The sequence below is a fragment of the Echiichthys vipera genome (assembly GCF_963691815.1).
Source record: "Echiichthys vipera genome assembly, chromosome: 16".
Classification (NCBI taxonomy): Eukaryota; Metazoa; Chordata; class Actinopteri; order Perciformes; family Trachinidae; genus Echiichthys; species Echiichthys vipera.
The window spans coordinates 17,537,439-17,560,269 of record NC_139841.1 but is presented as its reverse complement, the minus strand read 5'-3'; the positions used below and the strand labels follow the sequence as shown (position 1 = coordinate 17,560,269).

Sequence of the window (22,831 nt, the reverse complement as noted above, 5' to 3'; positions counted from 1 at the left end):
CAGAATGAATCTGTACACTTCTGCACAGGGGAAACAGGAAGGCTCACTGACCCATGGACCAGTTCAATTAGCATTCGCCAATGACACCTGCTCTGCTCTCACCAGCAACACACTGTGTGTGTGTGTGTGTGTGTGTGTGTGTGTGTGTGTGTGTGTGTGTGTGTGTGTGTGTGTGTGTGTGTGTGTGTGTGTGTGTGTGTGTGTGTGTGTGTGTGTGTGTGTGTGTGTGTGTGTGTGTGTGTGTGTGTGTGTGTGTGTGTGTGTGTGTGTGTGTGTGTGTGTGTGTGTGTGTGTGTGTGTGTGTGTGTGTGTTGCTAGTATTACTGCACACTGCCATTAAATATTTACACATAAGGCTGGGAGTGCACTGGGATAGACCTCCTGTTCCCCTCTCTCATCAAAAATAAAAGGACAGCAACTGTAAAATATTTGGCAGACAGGAAAAGGAGAGGAGTGGTAAGAGAAAAGATATTACAGTAGCTAGCAAAGCAAGTTATTCAAATACAAGTCATTTTTCAGGTTATAAACAATTGTGGACAAATTACGAAGATTAGACTTGTGCTGCAGCTCAGTGGTTTGTTTCCCTTTAGTTTTAGCACAACAGCTGTGATTTTATACCACCTGCTGCCAAACAAGTCCATTTTTTACTTGAAGGGAGGAGAAAAGACATATAGAGTGTGGTGAAGTGAGGGTTAAAGGTCAGAAAGTGGAGCCACCCAGCTCGTAATGGCTTTAACCTCTGACTCTTAGCCGTGTCCTCAGACATCTCCTAATGCAGCATGACTGACAGCTCAGCGGCGCTTCACATTCTTACGTCTGTGTCTCCAGCAGACAGAAGAAGAAACTCAGATTTATGTCAATTTAAACTAGAATTAAAACTGGAATTAGAATTGCTCTAAAAGGCATATTAATGAATCTAATCTACATCTAATTTTACTTGTACCTTCGTAGTTTGTGCCTTTTCCCACAATCTTATGATTTAAAATGCGTTGTCCCCATAATGCAAAATGCTGAAAGTTTACTTCCAGGAAGCCCCCTACTGTTGCAAGGCATTTGCGTTTCCTTAGTGCCAACGGTCTCAGCTTTCTGTCTACAGTAACGGAGGACTTCAAACGTGACTAATTGTTATCTGTTTGTTTGTTAATGTGCCTCTTGTTCGATGCTGTTGGGAACAGATGTGCGTGATGAGCTTTGTGAAGTGGCGGAGATATGCAGTGGGACGAGCCTAATCAGTAGCGCAATTATAAATTGTGGAGAACATCATCTGCATGAGCTGAGGAGGAAAATAAAGTTGTTGTTGTTTTTGATTTGCTGTACATGCTGCATCTTGATCGTGCATTTTTCACAGTTAGAGATTTACCAGTAAAGGGAACATTAAGTGGAACTGATGTCAGTGTGTTAACGGACATCTGGCCTATAGCCAAACCAGCCTGTAAAACCTGACAGGAGAGAAAGAAGGAGAGGTGTGTCATGAGATGGGGTTGGAATGAGGATGGATCTGCTGTTGAAGGATGAAGTAAAGTGACATACTCCCTGACCTCTTACCTGATCATGTGTGGTGATGCCTGAGGACTTCTATGAAGGCCACAACCTCAGAAATCAGTGTGATAGATGCCCCGGGTCTCATCAGCATGGTGTGTGAACACCTACTAGGTCTATGTGGTGTGGTGTAGCAGATGTTGTACTCAGAAATAAACGTTTTGTAGCTTTAACGCACATTACATTGCATTTATTTAGCTGACTCTTCCACGTTCAAAGCAACTTAGAATAACTGCATTAAACCATGAAGATACCACCCAAAAAGTGCAAGAATCATGCCAGCACATACAAATTCATCACATAAGCAAAAACTTCTGCATTTTAGTAGAAGAGGGATTTTTAAAATGTATTTTATTGATTATGGGTCAAAGTGCAGTCTGAATAGACAGCAACAGAAGATGTGTAGGGTTTCTGCTGTCCTGATGTCAGATTTGAGCCACCACCAATAGCCAGTGCAGGGTGCAGAGGAGGGCTGTAGTGTTGGATAGGTTGAAAGCTAGGCTGCATTCTAGATGAGCTGTACAATACACAAGTATGGATATAGTATGGAATTTCCATAGTATGAAATTTAAATTTATGTCAGTTGTATTAAAAAAAACTGTTAAATTAATCAGCGGGGGCCTTTGTTGGTGACTGTGTTAATACATAGATTTCATACCATAAAACTTTTAAATTCACAGAAAGACTGTCATTTTGTTTTCTGGGCGACCTCACTTTAGTCCTTTATTGTGTCTTGTATCTCTGTTGTATTAGTTTTGTCATGAATATTTAACGAATAAATGCAATCTTCCTTAAAAAGATGTTTTTTTTATGTTCACACCGGATTGCAGATGCGATCATTCTCAGGGAAAGCAATGTGTAAGTTTAGATTCCTGTCCAACAGATCACACAGATTGTTTTTCTCTGGGTGCTGTAGCCTTTGGCACACTGCAGTCTGGCATCAGCTACTAGATGGCACCCAATAAACAGGGTCTTGAGGTTATGTTAGAGCGCCACACAGCTTGACAGTAGAGGACACAGACTCCTCCTCCTCCTCCGCTTTATATCATCCACATTAACACAATCAACAGTATTTGTACTAATACATCTCCCATGCATTGTTGCACAGGTACATTTGGGCGGAGTCGCATCAGTAACGTAACAAGAGATGCGTGTTCTTCATGCTCTTTCCCCAGTTAATTTATCATTCTTGTGTCTATTCCTGAAGAGTTCACTCATTATGTTCTACTTCAGTTCCAATGTGATTAAGTAAATGCTTAATTGCTTTACATAGTGCTACAAGAAAAAAAAAGATTTATGTGGATTTGTTTAACACCTTGCCTCTCTTTAGCTTATGTTTCGTCTCCCTCCGCTCTTACTTCCTTATCCCTTATCAACCTCTGAGAAGGAGAGAGTCGTCACTCTCTGCCTCTATTAAATGAGACACAGGGCCTTTGCATGCTACATTACAAGAACATTTAATTGGTCTGCCTGGTCTTCATTATATTTCCTACAAAAATTATAGAGGTCATATTTTTTCCTTTATAGGGTTTCTAGCTGAATTTACATTTGCTCATGTAGAAAAGTCATTCCATTCTCCATTATTGTTACCACTTTGTATCACAAGGTGAATGTGTAGAGAATGTAAGAATGTAAATGCTATTACTTTAAGCTTTTCTCAAGTAACAAATGCATTTTAAGTTGTAATGGTGACAATAAATGGGTGAAGGCTACCCAGAACTAAAAATCATTTGCTACTATTTTGGCACCCACAACATTTCTATGTCAATACAGAGGTACAAATCAGGCTTACAATTTGGCTTCCCATCTTTAAGGAAGTAGTGCATGTTCTTCCTCTCCCTTCCCTGATTAGGGTAATGGAAAACCCAAACTAAACCTCAGCAAAAGTCCTGATTCCTCCAGTGAAGCACAAATCTCTGTGGCCTGCCTCGAAAGGCCACACGTCCAAATTGCATTTTTTTTTTTCACGGTACAACACATTGGAGCTCAACACACCGGCGAATACCAAAAGGACCCTCCATTGTATGTAATGGAGATTTTGAAGTGTGTGTGTTTCTATGCATATCTGTGTGCATTCTTACCTCTCTCACCCTGTGTACGTTGCGTGCATGCTTTTATTTGCATGTCCGCACACGTGTGAAAAGCTCTCTTTGTTGAGTGTGATATGCTGAGTGTGTCCCCTGCAGTGTGTAGGAGATAATGGCAGCAGACAGAGGCTAATGTACAGTCCTATAAACAGTAATAGATCCTGTGGGGATACAGAGCTGATATGAAACTTGTAGGCTTCTCTCATGGTATATTGCCTTTAATATGGGGCTGTTGACACACTGCACAGCACATGATAGGCAACAATGTTTAGAAGAACAGCAGGAATATGACATGACTATATTAAAAAGACATTAGGAAAATATGACCCGGGCGCTGGGAGATGCTCAGTGCTGAGCTGAAGCCCCCTTGTCAGAACATGGAAGATCATTTTTGGATTTTAATAGTTTTATATTATTTCTAGTGTGTAGGAGATAGGATGTAATATGATGGTGATTTTATCAGTGTTCCCTCCAGAACTGTGTCATTAATCTGCGTGCACATTCTATATTACTGCTATTATTAACACAGTGACGGACAAATACATAAAACACACTGCTTCTTGTATTCTTTGTTTCATGGAGGACTGGGCTCTTCATAGTCTCAGTGATTATAACGAAAAGTTATGATAATGTTTAGTGTAGTCAGGGACAGTGCTGCTCGCATGACCAGATACACCATTAATCATTCTGTCGGGAACGGAGGGAGGCAGGGCTGGAGGGGGGGTTGTTCGGAGGGGGGGTCGGCATCGGGGCAGTGACAGTCTGGTAAGGTGATGTGAGCTGAACCACTAGGCTGTAGCGAGATCTCCCCCACTACCCCACCATTACCCAATATCACGCCACCTATCCCTTGGTAGCTACCACTCTTTGTCAGCTTCCTCTCTCTTACCAGCCATGTTTTCATCCACTCTATTAAGGCACTGTGTCTACCCCCTCTTGTGTATCTCCTGGGCCTGACAGTCACTCACACAGTGTGACATGTGTGTCTGTAACAATTGATATGTGGTAGTATATACACACGACATATTTAGTATAGTATAGGAGGGAAAATCAATCAATCAATATCCTTTATTTAACTAGGTAAAAAACTCATTGAGATTAAAACCTCTTTTCCAAGAGTGACCTGGCCAAGACGGCAGCACAAAAGCAGAATGGTTACACACAAGACACAAATAAAATATGATCACACACTACAAAAAAAAGTGGGATTACAAGATTACACAGTGCAATGACAAGATTCAATTGAGTTTATTTCTCTGTCTTTTATAATTTTCGTGAAAAAAATCCAAATGTAAGATGTTACCAGTATTATGAATGCCTTACTGACTCGCATAGCAATTTAATAAATTAGTATAAACTGACAATACAATTAGTTAACAGTCCTGTACCTTAAATAAAAGAGGTATAAAACAGGACTTGGAGTCTGCAGCCATGCTAGTGGCTTTATGAAGCTCTAACTACGCTAAATGCCAGCGTCAGTATGCTAGCATGCAACCCTTTATTTATTTATTTTTCTTCAGTTGATCTGAAAAAAAAAAAGATTTTCCTGGAAAGATGAGTTATAGGTCTTTTTCTTTTTATTCATCTGATAAATAATATTATTTTTTGTTAATTTAACTGGCCCCTGGCCTCCTGTCATTTTGTGAAAGTGGATCCTGGGCAAAGCAAGTTGAGTATCCCTGTTTTAGAGGCACACTACAGTGGTGTGACTAAAAATAAGTATTGTTGGTTTATGTGGTAAATCTCATTACTGATTTTAGGTCATATAATCTAGAATTTTGTATGTCTGTTTACGTATTTTTACATTTGGGTTTGTCTTTGTGTGCATATAAGTATGCTGCACAGGCATCACTTGTAACATAATCGCAGTTAAGTTCACTGTGCAGTAGGACTTTTTGCTTTTTTGTGATTACTGCCTAATATGATCCGACAGTTAATGTCACTGTAGCAGTTCTTCGTCATAGCTGTCTAGTGAAAGCCTTTCATGTTTTAAATTCAGATCGAGGATTATGTGCTCTTTAATGGGATGAAAAAAACATACACTCTCTTGATAACCATTTCAAAATGAATTAGATGCAAACACACATGGTCATCAAACTAAAAATGACTTAAAAACAATACTGTGAATTCACACCTTACATGACGAGTAGTCGTATCCGTACTCACACCTTTTGACAGCTGAAAACAATAAGAAAAAAAATGAAACGATTCATTCTTTGTAAAGCTGCTTTGAATGTCAAGTGCACTGCTTTTTAGCCTACATGGGCCGGGGAATAGAACACCCCACTATCATCTGTGGAAATTTTGATATGAGCTGGAAACAGCAGTGGTCATTCCATAACACAACCACAGGGATAATTGGTTTTTAGGAAAACATCCTTTGGTAGATTTTCAAACATTCTGAAAGGTTCATCCCTGTATGTGTACTCTTTGATCTGTCAGCTTGATTTCCCTGTGAAGTTTCTTCGTGTATATTGTGTGTCCACATTAGTGTGAGGCATTCAATACATGCTCCTGGGTGGGCATGCATTTGCGGTATGCATGTGTGTTTGCGTGCGTATTATTTCATGACCAAAGGCCATTTGCGTAGGAGTGTGTAACAGTGTCATCAAGGGCTCGCCATAGACGGGAACCTCGGGGAGTTGCATCAGCCTGGCAGCCATACACGCTCCGATCTGATGTGGCTGTCGTGTCTAATTTAACCTTTAAGCCTATAGCCTTATAATCAAAACATGTGAAAAATTACAATCATTTTTTTGCTTTTTCTCTCTCCATTTCATCCTCTCTCTCTCTCTTTTTTCGCTGCGGTTGACTACTGAGGCTTCTATGTCAGTTGTGTTTTAAACACCTGCTTTGAGAATAGAGATCAGTCGTGTGGAAAAGCCCAACAGAAGCCTTCAAGGGCTGCAGATCACAGGCAAAGTCAAATATTTGGGTATGGAGCAGTGGGGAGGTGCAGAGAAGAAATCTTTTCATCCCTTCTCCCCAGATGAGGATTCCTGCAGCTGTCAGAATTCATCTTTGGGTTTTAGGGAATGAGTCCCGACAGGTGACAGGGTGAAATACACACACCAAAGAGGCTGATTACAATATCCCTCTGTTTGGTCAAGCTGCTCACCATTCTCGCTCTCGTAAAGTGAAATATCAATGAACTGAAATCCTGAGCTATCATATTCCTTCTGTACATCCTACTGTGAAGAATGTTTAGTTTGCATCAGCAAACATCTCATTTCTTTCTGTTAGTGCCAGAGAGAAGAGACAGTATATAGTTGAAAACAGGCTGAACATTGGAAGAAGCTGCTGTCAGTGCAACTAGGAAGTAATCCTGTTGCTTGGTCTGTATTCTTACAATACTCTTTTTTTTTTTTTAAATTGATGATAACAATAATTGTACATTTTGATCCCAAATCCACTTTTGAGAGGTTTCAAAAGCCTGTGAAACCCCAAATCTGTCACTGCAAAGTGTGATCTGCCTTTGAGTTCACTGATAGGACTACTGCACCACTTCAGATTAAAACTGTGGAAAAAACTGTCAAGAGGAAAGTTTTAAAATGTCCACCCGAGAGAAGCACTCCAATTGTCATTGTGATAGTAAAGTGCAATTGCCTTTTAATGCAGACAATTTAAAATACAGTACAGGTGGAGGATAGAATAACTGCAAACTGAATGCCATACTCTTGAGAAATAACATGAATATCTTCAACTTAAGGTAGCACTTTTAATTGAACTTAATTTTAATTTGCGCTCTCTACGGCTCTGTTCTGTTATTGCAGGAAATGACTGTAACACAGGGCATGGCAGTTTGCAGGCACCACTTTTCAGGCTCACAGATTTTTTTGTTGCTTTCATCCTCATAGCAGCAATTTCCACCACTGTGTATATATATATGTGTTTATATATATATATATATGATTGAGTGTTTTGACACTTTCGCAGGAATTATATAGCACCTCATCCGGCTATATAATAAAACACAGAGATGGAAATCTCACATTTTATAATATGGGATTGCACTCTAAGGTTGCCTGAAGTTGAGGAGTTCAGATATTTTAAACAACTAGGCAACCCTATCAGATTGATAGGAAGAGAGAGAGAGCTAAACCTTACAAAAGATTGTGAGCTGTAGTCCCTCACCTCAGATACAAGAAGCCAAAATGTTACATATGATCTCTGTCTCGTCAGGCTTACTGAGGTCTTGAGAGCAGAGTTGGCTTAAAAAAAGAGTGGAAACAAAGAGGGCTTTTGTAACCAATAAAATGACATTAGGGAGAACTTGAGAACTAATCACCGGTACCATTTCCAAATGTACAGCCATTTCAATTGGCTGCATCAGGATTTACAAGATCACTTTATCTCCGTTTTTTTTTTTTAAAGACCTTCCTGAACTTGACAAGACTGAGCTTTTGCCAAAAGAGCACTTTGGGGATCTTTCAGGAAGAGCTGCACAGACATGCTGGGAAAAGGACATCAGGGCAGCTTGAAAAATTGTGGCTAGATGCATTTTAGCTCTCATTATCATAGTATATGTTAAATGCTGTCAAACAGGAGGTATGAAAGAGAATAATCTGCATCGCTACCCCATGGACGAACCTCATTTCAGCTACTTGTATCTGCAGTGAGGTTCAGTATGAAACCAGGATAATTGGCTGAGTTTCTTTATGTCTGTTGCCTGCTGTCATCTCTCTGCTCCAGTATTTTAGATATCTGCCACTGGGGGATGTCAAAGAGATGTATGCTGTGGAGATGAGAAGAGGCAGCATCCACTTTTTTAGACTGTGGAGCTATCGCTATCTGTGGCTATTTATCTGCATTTCCCTGTGGGTGACAGGGAATGTGGCTGAGCTCGGCTCTGGCTGAGCTCCGTCCTTGGAAGTGGGTGAGCAGCGGACAGGCTGGGAGTCAGACAGATGCCCTCAGCTTACCACAGATCATTAATGCATGAGGAAGATGGAGATGGGCAGTATCCTGTTCCACTGGAGAAAAGGTCACAGCCGAGCCAGTGGAGACTGCAGAGGAAAGACAACATGAGTTGAGAGTGCAAAAAGATGCAAAGGATAAAAATAAGATGAAGTAGAAGAGAGGGAGGATAGAAAACTGTATTATAAAGAAGAATTGTGAAGTGTGGTGATGGTATGTCTTTGCATGTGTACGGCTTCATATTTTTGCATGTATGTATGTGCGTTCACGTTCTAGCACATGAGGAGATAGCAGCATATCCGATTTACCCTTTGAATCAATAGCTACATTTACATGTACTGCAGGAACTAACATATGGATTTTTTTCTATACAAGGCAGTTTTAATAAAGCTGTTTACGTGGGATGTTAATAGAACTGCTCCATTCACATTGAAATGCACAAGCTATGGAACAGGGCCAAATCAATGATGGCAGATCCCTCCACTCCAGTATTCCTGTTGCGTTGTGGCTTCAGTTTATCCATGTAGGTATCTTCAAAACACAATTCGGTGAGCAATTATTTTTAAAGGATGGTGAAAAATCCCAAAGGTGATTCCCCTAGTAAGGTATTTCGATGAACACAAGTTTGTCCTTAAGAGTGCTCTTAAATGACTGAACAATGAAAGAGACACAGGGGCATGTCTCACCGGGAGAGTGCAAGCCAGCATACAAAAACAAAAAACTCTCAGAAATGTTGTTTAGTTTTTGCCCTTTCTGTCCTGTTCACAGATTTTACAGGTGACATTATGTAATTGTTTTTTCCGTTAGCAAAATTTGTATATAGACCCTGGTACTTTTAATGATAGCACCTGTGTCGAGGTTTTCGAGTCAGTTGAGGTGAAACTAGAGGGTGGAGTTAAAACACAAGAAACAAATGATTGGTCTGAGAGAACGATCACTAGCATGCCATCCTACCCACACTTACCATTTTTATATAGCCAAGCCAGTGTAATGGTACAATTTCTTCTAATTCACTCAACCCAGATTTTAGAAGTTTGCAGCACGGAAAACTATGCTATACATTTCATACACTATGCCGTATAACTGACAAAGTGCAGAATGTTATCAATTCAAGCAGAGCTGTACCATACAGTGGAAACACGGTATTTGACGTTCCCAATTGGGTAAACACCCATTTTTAATGTTGGTAAGTTGCAGTCCTGGTAAACATGTTTCTCAACAAGCCTCTGCCTCTCTCCTCCTCCATCTCATGCTCCCTAGAAGAGTGACAGTGATAAACCATTTTGTGATTGCAACCAGTTTCACACATTACATACAATATCCATTATTAAATTTTTCCAATTTTCCTGTTCACATTTATTTTGAAGAGAACAGAATTTTAAGCGGTTGGTGCCAGAGTGTCTTGTGTGTGTGCTCATTCTGTACGACACTCTGGAATCCGCTCTGTTCAAGCGTGGCTGTGTAAATGGCTGTTGTGGCTGGGAGGATGGAATGTTGTGGCTGGCTGTGCCTGTCTCTCCTCAGCCAGCCTCGGTGTGTCCATGGGGGGGCCATAGCTTGCTTTCTGTTCCTGGACGGTAGAAGTAACGGATGGGAGAGTGCCTAGGGGCAGGGTGGGGTGGAGTTTAGTGGTCGGGGGGGGGGCATATACTTGCCCCTCATTGCCCCCCCATTATATGTGGTTGACCTATTTTGCGGTGAGCAGCAGAGGAGGGAAGAGAGCTGGGAGGGGTGGATGGCAAAATCACAGCCTGACAGAAGTTCCCTGGTGAGCGGATATGGTTGTGTGATTCCCTAATGCAGGCCCCCCACACACACAAAACAAACACACACCGACCAACTGCCCTCTATTCCACCAAGTGTTTTTGTCTTAACATATCCATTAACAGGTGTGAGGTCTGTGCGTGCTCGTGTACGTTAGGCATGTGTTTCTCTGTGCCTGGATGTTGGACAGTGAATCAATATGGCAAAATTGTGTATAGCCTAGTGTATATGCATATAGAGTATTATAATGTATGAGATACAGTATATTGGTACTAATATCTGAGACCTGTACTGTATGGAAACTGTTAAGATTTTTTTTGTATTTCCACTCATTTCTAGAAGTTTTGTCTGTATGTGTGAAGTTTCTGTGAGTCTGTGTGTCTCTAAATGCAGATAAAAATGCACCAAAAATGCAATGAGAACATCAGGATCTTACACTCAAGACTCATTCTGACATGGTTTTGGAATGGTCTTGGAAGTTAAGAACGTCTTCATCTTTGCAGTATTTGCGTGGCAAGAAAGAAACAAAGCTCCTCAAAACAGAAATTCTTTACCAGAGGCAAGTTTCCATCTTGTTTCTCCCCTTCTCTGCTCTGATTTGTAACAGAATGTGTTAGTTCTCAACTTTTTTCTTTTGTTTTTTTAGCACTTTTTGGGGGTAGTTTAAACCAGTATATATATATTGTCTCTCCACAGAAAAGTACTAAATGTGAGCAGAGTAGTGGAATCTCAAGTGGCCGCTCAAGATATATTTGAGCTGAGATGCATTTTGGTTTCAGATGCGATATGCCATCTATCTCAGCCAGACATAGAAACATTATGGATATATCTGATGCTCTGATACCGTGTTTCAACAGGGTCACAGTGACAATATGTGTGCATGTGTGCGTACCCTCATGTGTCTACTTTTATCAATGTTTACTGTATCATAACGAAGCAGCACAATTACTGTACATGTGTCAATACTTGAAAGCTTCCCCTCTCATCCAAAAAAATCATGCATGGGAGCCAAAGGCAGGGAGGGCAGTGATATCAGGGAGAGAAGCAACTATTTGGCTTAGCAAGAATGCAATCGATGATCCAAGCTGGATATGGTGTAGTGTACTGTATAAGAGCCAATGCGAACATGATACCCTATCTAATGTGTGATAGCAGCTATGTTGTCATTCCCCTACAAGCCAATATCACAAGGGAAAGGAGCTGTGTGAAATGGGCTGAGACAACAGCTTTTCTGTTGTTCCTGTTGAAGCCAGTGTAATTAACCTGATACAGTATGTTGCCAAATACGGCACACATATAGTATTTTAAGGTACAGGGCCTGTCATTTTGTTAAAGGGTATCTATTCTACAAAAAAAAGGGCTTTGCACATGAGGGAGGCCCCCAAATGAACCAAGTGCATGCAAAGTCCCTCCTAAAGTCCTGAATCGGTAGGTTGAGTTTTTGTACAAAACAACAAAACCAGCACCCAACTGCAATTGTACATGCACCTACTGTAGCATACGTATGGGCAACAACCAGCATGTTGCAATTCCCCTTGAATGCTTACAAAGCCTTTTTCATTTTAGGCATAAGCCCAGCAAGCACACTGGCTACACTTGAATAAACATGCAGGAAGAAACAGTGGTGGTATCGAAAAAAAGGGGAAAGCTATTGTCTACTGCAAAGCTATTGTGAGGCAGCCAAACATGAATTCCTGTGCTGCTGCGCTCATTTGAGTGAGCTCAGCATATAAACCATAGACTAAAGTATTCTGACACAATATAAATGTTTTTAAAGGGCATATTAGGCTCATTTTTCTGATTCATACTTGCGTTTTGGGTTTCTTGTTTACATGCTTTAATGTGGTCCTGCATGTAACATTTTACATGTATTAATCATTTTTTTGATTGTCAATGGGCGGATGGGTTGTTAAGCAACTTAAATATAGAGACCTTTATCGACTTTCTTGGTTGTCTATAACAGCCGGTGGACTGTGTTACAGCAGCCACTAGTTTACTTTTCTAATAACAAGGTTTTTTTTAAAGTTACACAGAGAACCTTTAAGAAACACATTTTCTGTCTGGATACAGCTGTATTCACCCTCTGTCTGAAATGCTCCATTTTAGCGACTGTCTCTTTAAGGCATTCTCCCAAACAACCCCAGTCTGCTCTGATTGGCCAGCGTTGTCTGGGATTTTTGCATCTGTGCTCTTGGCGTCTCCGCACCGCCATTGCAACTGGGGGATGACTGTAATGGCACTGTAGCGGCACTTTCTACCTACATGTAGTATAGATTTGGATTTAATGCACCTACTGTATTTGTGAAAGAACAGGTATGTCACAGCTGCAACAAGGAAAGCCCAATGAGATGTATTTTTCTGGTTATGGATGTGAGCTGAATATCAACTGTTCTCAGGAGTCTAAATATGAGCAGTTGCATTAATTATTGTTTTAATTCATGGGAAAATATGTCTGCAGCTAAACAAGCTCAGCCTACTGCATATGTGCAAGTGTGATGACTCTCACTCTTCAACAGTAGCATCAAGGCCTTATAAATTAAAATTGATAGCGATCCATAGAAACTCCATTAAATCCATCCATCAGTATTTATAGACAATCATGATTAGAACCAACAATCACGTCTATGGGATTACAATGAAATGCATTAGTAGTGCATTTACAGTTAAAGACTATCTGATTTGTTAGGGACAGCTGTCAGAGTTTGGTGAGCAGTCTGTGCTTTTGACAGCAAGGCTTGCTAACTTACAGTAACACCAGCTAGCTTCATCTGTGTTTTTGCTACAGTGAATTGAGTATTCCCAACAGAAATGCTGTCATGTTTTTTTTTCACAGCCCCATCAAATGCTCTCCACACAGTAAGTAAAGAATTAGCATGTTGTACAACAGCGAGCTTGTGTAACAGTATTAAGATTTTAACAGCATTACAGCCATATCTAACACTTGAGCTGTTGGGCTGAAAGCAGCATAATAAATTACTGGAAAAGAGGATATAGTCTGAGTGTGTGTGTGTGTGCGCGTGTGTGTGTGTGTGTGTGTGTGTGTGTGTGTGTGTGTGTGTGTGTGTGTGTGTGTGTGTGTGTGTGTGTGTGTGTGTGTGTGTGTGTGTGTGTGTGTGTGTGTGTGTGTGTGTGTGTGTGTGTGTGTGTGTGTGTGTGTGTGTGTGTGTGTGTGTGTGTGTGTGTGTGTGTGTGTGTGTGTGTGTGTGTGTGTGTGTGTGTGTGTGTGTGTGTGTGTGTCATAACCCTTAGGGCCAGATATGGAGTCATGTCTATTAGCTGGCTATTGCGACTGGGTTCTTGTTTTTATTATCAGCATCATAACAGTGGTGTGTGTGTGCCCTTTAATACATCACCTCCTGCTCTCTCTCTCTCTGCTGATCCTGGGGCTAAGATTTATGATTCTGCATTACATCTGCCTTGTCACATTAATTCAGCCATCACACAGAGACACATATAGGCCCTACACACACGCTAACACATACCCCACAACACGCACACCCACAGTTACACCATCCACGCCTGTTTTAGGGCCTACACCCATGTTTGGTGTGTAACAGCATACAGTAAATCCCAATCTTCTCATTTCTCATCCCATCCGAGGTTGATGGCTGCAGGTTCCTGTATTCAGCTCCACAGCAGGTTTGGGGACACAGACAGGAGAGCATACAGTTCTCTCTCTCCAGAGAAAATCCATTTAGAGACAAAAAGTGAACTTCTTGAAGCACTGCACAGGCCTTTTTGTGGTTTCCCACCTTGCAATTTGATTGACGAGATGGTGAGAATGAGATTTAGGAGGTTGATGTGAGTATGAAGGGTGTGTGTGTGCTTGTATGTGTCTCGGGGGGGATCAAGCAGGCAGCCAGATTCAGTGATAGACATGGAGAATAGACTGTGCTCTGGGGACTGGGTTTCACACATTCTGACACACTTCCAGTCTGTAGTGTCCTTCAGATAAAGTGCTGCCAGGGATTTTACATGTGTGTGTGTGAGGAGGGTTGGACATGTGAGTGCTTCAGGATGTATATGTGTGAAGTGTGTGTACATATGTAGGAGTGGCACATACTCCTCTGCATATTGCCATTGTTATATTGAGTCTATGAAGAACTGACTGGATAATTGCATTTTCTTGCTGTCATTTGGACTGACAGTTATCATCCATGCAGTTATGTTTGTATGTCTCCTCTAACCTCGCCGTGGTGTATGGAAGTATGCAATATTAAACAAACTGTATGCGTTTCTGCCTTTGCTGGTGGCACTGCTTTGAGAAAAAGTTCTTAACTTACGTAAAAGTATCATTGTTATAGTGTATTAGAATAATGGTCTATTAAATGTAAAAGTCCTGTGTTCAAAGTTTTTGGTTTAAAGTGATTATATTGCCGTGCAATTACATTAATGGCAACATTAGTCATGGTGACTGGATTTTCTTTTTCAAACCAGCTGCATGTTTTCAGTTGTTAGTCAATTACAGGAGTAGACTTAAATCAGCAAAGTTTCAAAGCATTTGATTTAAAAATGTCAGAAAATAGGTTGGTAACTGAACAATCCCTTAAAGGGTAGTTCACATTTTCTAAACAATGTGGAAGGAGATATGCTTTTCATGTAGATGTGAAATACAGTCAGTTACAGTGTGAGGTCAAGTTTAGAAAATGTTGATACTCTTCTTTACATTCACTATTCCTTTTCTAGAGTTTATGCTGTTGGTCCATCATGGTGCATCTTAGTTTTTGGTGAGATGATCCTGTGCTCCTATTATCATCTTTGTCTTTGTGTATTTTGCATTCTGATCCTTTGGCCTTTCACTGGGGCTGCCCACAGCTCTGGGCCAATTAGCCAAAGTAGAGGCATCACATCAAACCATTGGGCACAGTAAGGGGTCAGAGAGTGCGAGGCACATCTCCTCTGACAAGAACCGCTCCACTCCACAGCCCACCGGTCGCTATGGGGTAGCAAGGTGATGGCCCTGTCTGGATTTGGGGCACCCAGGGGTGTGACATGTGACAAGTGAATGGGCATGCCAGTTTGTGCTAAAAGGACCAGTCGTTATTATGACTGCAAGTGAAGTCAAGCAAGAGGCTTCTGTATGCGATGGCTGCTTTAAAACTGTATTAAAGTGTTTGTGCATCAGTGAATGTGTGTATTAGGCAAGCAGTGGGTGGGCTGGCGGGCACAGGGGCATGACACATATTCATATTGACACCTGTCATTGAGGCCTTGAAGCATAAAGACAGCAAACAGAAAACCTGCATGAAGTTAATTGGGGTTTCTATTGGGACTGTCTGTGTTTGACGGCCTGTTCTACCTCTTTGGAAGGTGTTAGGTTAGACCCCCATTCCTTCCTTTACACCCCTTTCCCTCACTTGTCTCTCCCGCGGACACTACTCAGAGAGCGATGTCTGTGCCGCACTGCACTGCACCGTAAATTAGTCCCGGGTGGTGACATGGTGCTTGCTGGGTAATTTGGACAATGGGGCGTTTGACAGCTCACCCATCACAGCTACAGCGCCCCAGGGAGCCACTACTCCTCCTGAGCTTTTCTCTCTCTCTCCTTGCGCTCTCCTCTCCTCCCTCGGTGCTGATGGAGTGACTTTCTAAGTAGCAGCATCATTCTCCAATCAACCACCAAAATGGCTTTTCATCCAGGAGGGAGCAAATGGGTGGGAGAGAGAGAGGTAGAGAGAGAGTGGGAGAGGGAGAGGGAGGGAGAGAGAGAGAGAGGGTGGGAGAGGGAGAGGGAGGGAGAGAGAGAGGGTGGGAGAGAGAGAGAGGGAGGGAGGGAGAGGGAGGGAGAGAGAGGGAGAGGGGGAGAGAGAGAGAGAATAACTACTAGAGAGTGGGCAGAAAAACATTTAGACAAGTGGAAGAAAAACGTGATTGTGAATAAGAGCAATAAAAGTACGAGATCCCACTGTACAATATTTTACTCGCTCATACGCAAACACAATCTCAGTATAAAAGACTACATTAAAGGAACAGAAAAGAGCCTGACACGTTATTATTGCCAGTGATAATTACTTGTTTGTGCATCAAATAAATGCGACCTTTGCTCGCCTGAGATGAAAGACCTTCACTTATATTCACACAGATTTTAAGCAGTTGAAAAGATATGATGATCTATTCAAGCGCTTTTTGGTACAATACGTGCGTTTTACAAAGATCACTCGCCCATATCATAGTCATCCCAACCTCTCCTTTCTGTTAGTCACAAACTGAAGCTGTATGCTCATATGTGGTTATCCCACTGTGAATGGGAATCTTTTTTTTATTTTTTTATTTAAAGAATGCAGATTAGTTTGCTCTGAATATCAGTTAAATCGAAAAAAAGTCAATAATACAAGATCTGATTTAAAAAAATGCCATATTCCGTGCAGTCAGTTTTTTTGATTTATAGACATTTTCTACAGCAAATTTCCATTGTCCTCCACATCTTTCTCCATTGCTTTTACTTAAAAATAAAAAAAGATATCAAATGAAAATTGTCCAACCTGTTTTTGCCAACAGTGCATTCTATCGGTAGAACATTTAGTTGTGTGGTGACAGATAGAAATCAATCGAACCCTCCGAGTATTTGGGTGGGGGGTGGGGGTAATTGGTTAAAAAATGATGACCCTTAGTTATCACGATGTTTTGACCTTGCCTTTCCTGGCGCTGTGATGTGACTGGACAGACAGTGGCCAAGGCCTAGCATGACCCTGGCAACCACCAGCTGCCTCCTGCCAGAGTGCAGCCATAGAGGACCAAGTGAAGGTCAGGGATAAGGACCAGAGAGAACATGTAAACATCCCCAATGAGAAAGACATGACTGGCTGCACAAAGACAGGCAGTGAGAAATGGTACTGCGCTCTGAAATTGAACAAATGAATGACTGCTTTTCTATTCTTTTAGTTTTTTTAAATTCTATTCTTTCTTTTCTTATTCTTTCAGGAGACGGATAAAGGGGGAAAGGAAAACACAGGGCACTGTTTATCGCATGAATGTCCATATCTTAGTAGATGGATTTAAAATGCTTATCTCCAGGCCCACTCAGTGGTACAAGTGCTTTGTTTTCAGCTGTGTGTTTGCATTTTACCACAGTGGGCTAAATTAATTTGTACAGACTCATTTTTCCAATTACATCACATACTCTGGTAAAGATAAGACCCACAAAGTGGATCACTCTATAATGCCCTGATTGAATGATTTAATTGAACCTCCCTGATTGGGAGGTTAATGTTTGTGCCACCTGACTTTTAACTCTAAGGACTGTTTTTTAAAAACATTTTTTTTTTTACTTCTCCTCCCCTGCTAGTGTGTGATAGCTGGATTCCCCAGAGATGAAATATGAGTGTACTTAGCATGCTCCAGCAGAGAGGCTCAGATAGGACAGGGCAAAGGAGGGGTCACTGCCCCCTTACAGTAATCAATAAATACCTGCTGCAGCCGAGCGTTAGATGGGGCCCTGCAGACAATGTGTGTAGACACATTAGTGTATATAAAGCACTTGGCTGGAAAGAGACATTAGAGTGGAAGTAAGCCTCTTCTCACTTTGCCTATTTCTCATGAAGCTTCTAAAGGATTTTGCTTTAAAAAAAAGCCATACATATTGATTAAAGCCACTGGGATGTATGGGTCCAATACTAACAAGTATTGACTGGAAGAGGTCGTTACTATCGATTAATGTTCACTCAATATAATGGGTAGGTGTGCTCAAAGCACATTTATAGGTAGATCTGATTGACAGTCTATTTATCCGGCTTCAATTCACATGACAGCTGAGTGGTTTATTATTCTGCTTGACCACTCGGCTGCAAACCACCCCTTGTTCTCCCCAATTGCAGCAAAGCAAAACATTGGCTGGTAAAACGCCCCGCTGTCTATCTATCTAGCCAGCCAGTTACCAATCATCCTTCTCTATCTGGAGCAGGAATGTATATAAGAATGATGAGAAGGCTGAGTGGAAAGAAAAGTGAAAGGGAGGAAGCAGGAGGGACAGAGAGGAGGGTGAAGAGGATAAATAGGAATAAAACCGGAATGAAGAGGGAGAGGATTTATGCCAATGTTCATCCTTGTTCATGCTTGACTCTCCCCTGATTGAAGGGAAACATTGGCCCCACTGATACAGTGCTTTCCTTGGGACAATAAATCTATGTGAGTACAGATAGAATAGTGAGAGCTTATCTTGCATGGTGATGTCAGAGCCCAGCATTCAAAAGTTGTTATCGCAGACACTCATACAATATGGTATAAAAAAATACAAGCTTGCAAATATCCGGCATAGTCATACAGTACAGGAAAGCAAGTGATAGATCCACTACTGTATGGTATATACAGCAATAATGTAATCTACTGTATATGTCTGTGGGAATGCATATCAATATCACATATGTCTCCATCTCTAAAAGTCCCATATATGTAAAAAGTGAGTTTTTCATGTTTTTTTTTAAATTATATTTTGGTGCTATATAACTATTAAGTGCTCAATCAAAGAAATGCACACTGCCTCAGGACTGTACAGTTGTGATATCACTACTATACTATATAAAGGTAGAAAGTGCTGCTACAGTGCCCTTACAGTCATTCCCCAGCTGCAATGATGTGCAGAGATGCCGAGAGCACACTGACCATTCAAAGCAGACTTGGCAGAGAAGAGACAGGCGCTAAAACTGAACGCTTCAGCCTGAGGGTGTTACGGGTATATTCAGGCAGACAGACAGAGAATAATGTATGTTTTTTAACATTAATTCATGCAAACATGTTCTAGGGAAACCAAAAAAAAACACCCACTTTAAATTCTAGTTTAGCGTAACAACATTATGCAGATGGTCTCACATTGTTGTCAAATCAGTACATAATGTTGTGCTCTTGCTCAAAATGCTAATTTTGCTCACTTTTCTGGGTCTTGATTTGGCAGATTTCCTGGACATTTTTCAAAGAAAATTGACTTTAGCTTCCTCTTGACACGTGACGTCAAAATGTAAAATTACCTGAGCACTCATGGTCTGAAGTTAATTTGTGAAAAGGTGATAGAGGTGCAGCTGATGTCTAGGACGAAGTCATCGCAGCCTGGATACTGACTCGATGTCAGATGTGTTGTCGATTTTATCAGGTTTTACTGTTCTCAGCACGATAGACCTCATTAAGGTGACTGAAGTATTGATGGTCCAGTATAAGGGGTTTCCTGATTGCAGTGGTGAGGAGTAATAATGCTTCGGAATAAGGTATTGCTGTAGATCTTTTTAAGGGATCCTTGAACTGCATTTGTTGGATGATTCTTTATATAGCCAGCCGGTGCTCATTTTTAATGGAAACTATTGATGTAAGCTAGTCATTAGGCCCCTGTTGTGTCTAAGATTCAGTGAGATGATGGTCACCCAGACAACGTTAATGGAAAATACTGTCAATACAAACTTGTAGAAGAAATGAGGAGCTGACTGTAGGAAACTTGGACTTTCGCTAATTGGATAGGTCGTTTGGGTCTTGGCGGATATACCATTGAATAGACCAAAGTGCAACACTATGCCCTCTATCTCATACATTAGATGTGAAGTTCTGCCTGGTCTGGTTGTTGTGCACTTTTCTTTGCAAGAGTTTATGTATTTATGTAACAGATAATACGTGCTTCTTTGGCACATTGTTTTAAGAGCTTGTTGTGCACACTACATGTCTTATCTCTGAGACTGCTTTGTTATATAGCTGTGCAAGTGTTAAGGTTTGACTCTGCTCATGTCCAAAATGTAATCATCCCTTCTACTCCCATAGAAAGGGGCTGGCTGTTAAGACTCTCTCATACCTCTCTCCATCCCCACTTGCTAAGCATGGATTAATTCTTATGCTTCTTTAATTTTTTATAATTTTTTTCAAACCGTTTTGCCCTCTACCTGATGAATTCATTGATGATGCAAGAAGGCACATTTCATTCAGTTATTAACTTTATTTTTGGGGCAATATACAGCTCATTTATCTTCAAAACTTTCTTTTAGTCAGGATGTGGAACTGATATAAAATTTAACTAATATTCAATTTGAATCTTAAAATATTCACTAATGAGACTTACAATATGAATTAGGAAAACTCACCCCAATTACAGTGCAAAATACAATTTGAATAAAAGTGCTGCGAGGACATATTTCATTAAATTTTAAACACTCAATATGAAAGCAAATTTTCTGATTAAAATCAAGCCACAGAATTACAAATGCTTGGAAAAATCCATATTGCATATCAAACAGTTGAGGCATGCCATATTAATGTTCCTATTAAAGGGATATGACACCAAAAATAGAGGGGGAAGTATTTTATAATGCGTATTTGATTTGTACAAGTAAGGTGACGTGTTCTTGAATATTAGGTATGATTATGCACACCGTGGCTGTGTGTATCCATAAAGATGGCATCATCTTGAACCTGCAAACTATTTTACCATGAATTGTCTTCTCATAGCATATGAATGAAGACAGTGGGAGAAAAAAAGTAATGTTTCTCTTTGAGGTTCTTGTTACTCTCAGTATTCTCTTCACTACAGAGGTAGGAGGGTGGGGCTGGGTGCTGGGTTTTAGGTGGCAGGGGGGTAGTGTGATTTGAAAGAGTCAGTATCTTTCATTTTGTCATGTGGTGTCTTTTTTCATTTCTGGGCAGATTTTTCACTGGAGGGCTAGTTCCATTCACTTGAATTTATTATTTCTCGTACTGAGGAAGTTGATGAATTTGAGTGTCTGCGAGAGAGTTTGTGTATGCCTCTGTGCACATTAATGCTTGTGCGCGTGTGAGCATGTGAGGCGCGCGCCTCTGTGAATAAGGGAGCGTCACTTTCATGGCTGTTTCAGATCTCTCTGCCTCACAGTTCGACAGAGCGAGGGAGCCAGGAGGGAGAGAGAGGGAGATCGAGAGATAATGGGAATGGAGGGTGAAAGAAGGCTAACACAATCTTTAATGAGTTTCCTTGGCTCTCGTTGCCTGTTTCTGGGTCAGGGTCCTCTGGCTGAGGATGTGGGTGGACTGAGGACTAAGGAGCAGAAAAGAACAGACTAAGCTAAGGTCTGCTGAAATAGACTTCTACATTAAAGAGTCATCACCTTCATAAAGACAGAAAGGATGAAAAGCCTGACAATGTTTTAAAGTTTTTTTTTCTTGTGTAGACTGTTTAGAAAGTTGATCAAAACAGCTAATGATCTTACTCCAGTTCTTTATTGCCCCCAAACTGTGTACGGAGGCGGTTACTCTTAGAGGTCAGAGGTCACTTGAGGTTTTTACTGCCTCTGCTCAATTAGCAGCCTATAAGGAGCCAAGTAAAGAAACTATTTCTGATTAGAAGTAGTCGCACACAAAGAGAACTGCCCAGCATCATACCCACATACACAAACACTTTCATAACAGTACACAGACAAACCCTCCTCCCGTGTGGTGAGGTTGGCTTTGGTCATTTTCTGATTGGCTCCCTCTGCCCTTTCATTTCCGAGCAATCAACTTCAATCTGTGGCAGGTATGAAGGGAGAGATAACATTAGAGAGACATCGTGGGGAGATATCTGCCAGGCCGAGACATTATTTAGTGCTCCCAAAGCATCCAGGAGGCAACCTCTGTCAGACAACAAGGCTCCAGCGTGTCCACACAGGACAGGGAGGCGGGTAGATGGAAGGACACGGAAGAATTACTGATGGGCTGATAAACCCTTTTGTTATCCGAACAGTCTGCCTTCCTGTTTCTGTTCTCCTGCGCTATGTTTCTGTCTGTCTGCCTAACTCCATTTCGATGTCTCAATCTATGTCTGTCTGAGTTACTTTCGCCGTCTCTCTCTGTTCTCCATCTTTCCCTCTCTAACCTTCTGTTTCCCACTGTACCTCTGTCTCTATTACTCTGCCTTCTTTCTTTCACACTTGTGAATAATTGATGTCTACCGGTTCGATGGTAAGAATAGAACAGTTCTGGAGGTGACAAATGGGGTGGCGAATAGGCATCATCCTTCTCTCTTCAAAGAGTTAGAAAGTTAGCCGTACCCGCTCATGGGCGTGTATGCCCGTGTATTTGTGTGCTTGCAATGTTTTGTGGCACTGTGAGCATTCGTTCATGTTTGTGTGAGAGCGAGTGTATGTACACATACAGTTGTGTGTATGTGATTTAAGACAGGGAGATGAAAGGGAGTTGTAATTACAGGGAAGCGTATCAGTCTGCTGCAGAAGTATCCGAGGAATGGCACAAACTGGGCCAGAAGCCTGAGGTCATTAGATCTGCTGCATGTGTGCATGCTTGCTTGCTTGGGTGCGTGCGTGCGTGCATGCGTGTGTGTGTGTGTGTGTGTGTGTGTGTGTGTGTAACAAGAGGCAAGAGAAAAACAGAGAGCAAGAGAGAAAATGGGAGACAGAACGAGATCAGCTTATAACTTCAGTTCCTCAGAGTCAACCTCTGAACTCTGCTTCTCATTATTGGCTCTGCCTCTCTCTTCTTTCTCAGCAGTAGCTGGATGTGGTTAGACCAAGCAAGGCCCGGTTTCTGTAAATCCATGCAGCCTTATTGCCTGAGAGGAATCCCAGAATTTCCTGCGCTCTAAAATA

At 41.4% G+C, this 22,831-nt stretch overlaps 1 protein-coding gene across 2 annotated transcripts in view; it reads left to right on the top strand.

Moving 5' to 3' along the window:
- The window catches only part of unc5cb (unc-5 netrin receptor Cb), a 114,089-nt gene that overhangs the window by 40,460 nt on the left and 50,798 nt on the right, over nt 1-22,831 (top strand). The gene's annotated exons all lie outside the window — the stretch shown is intronic.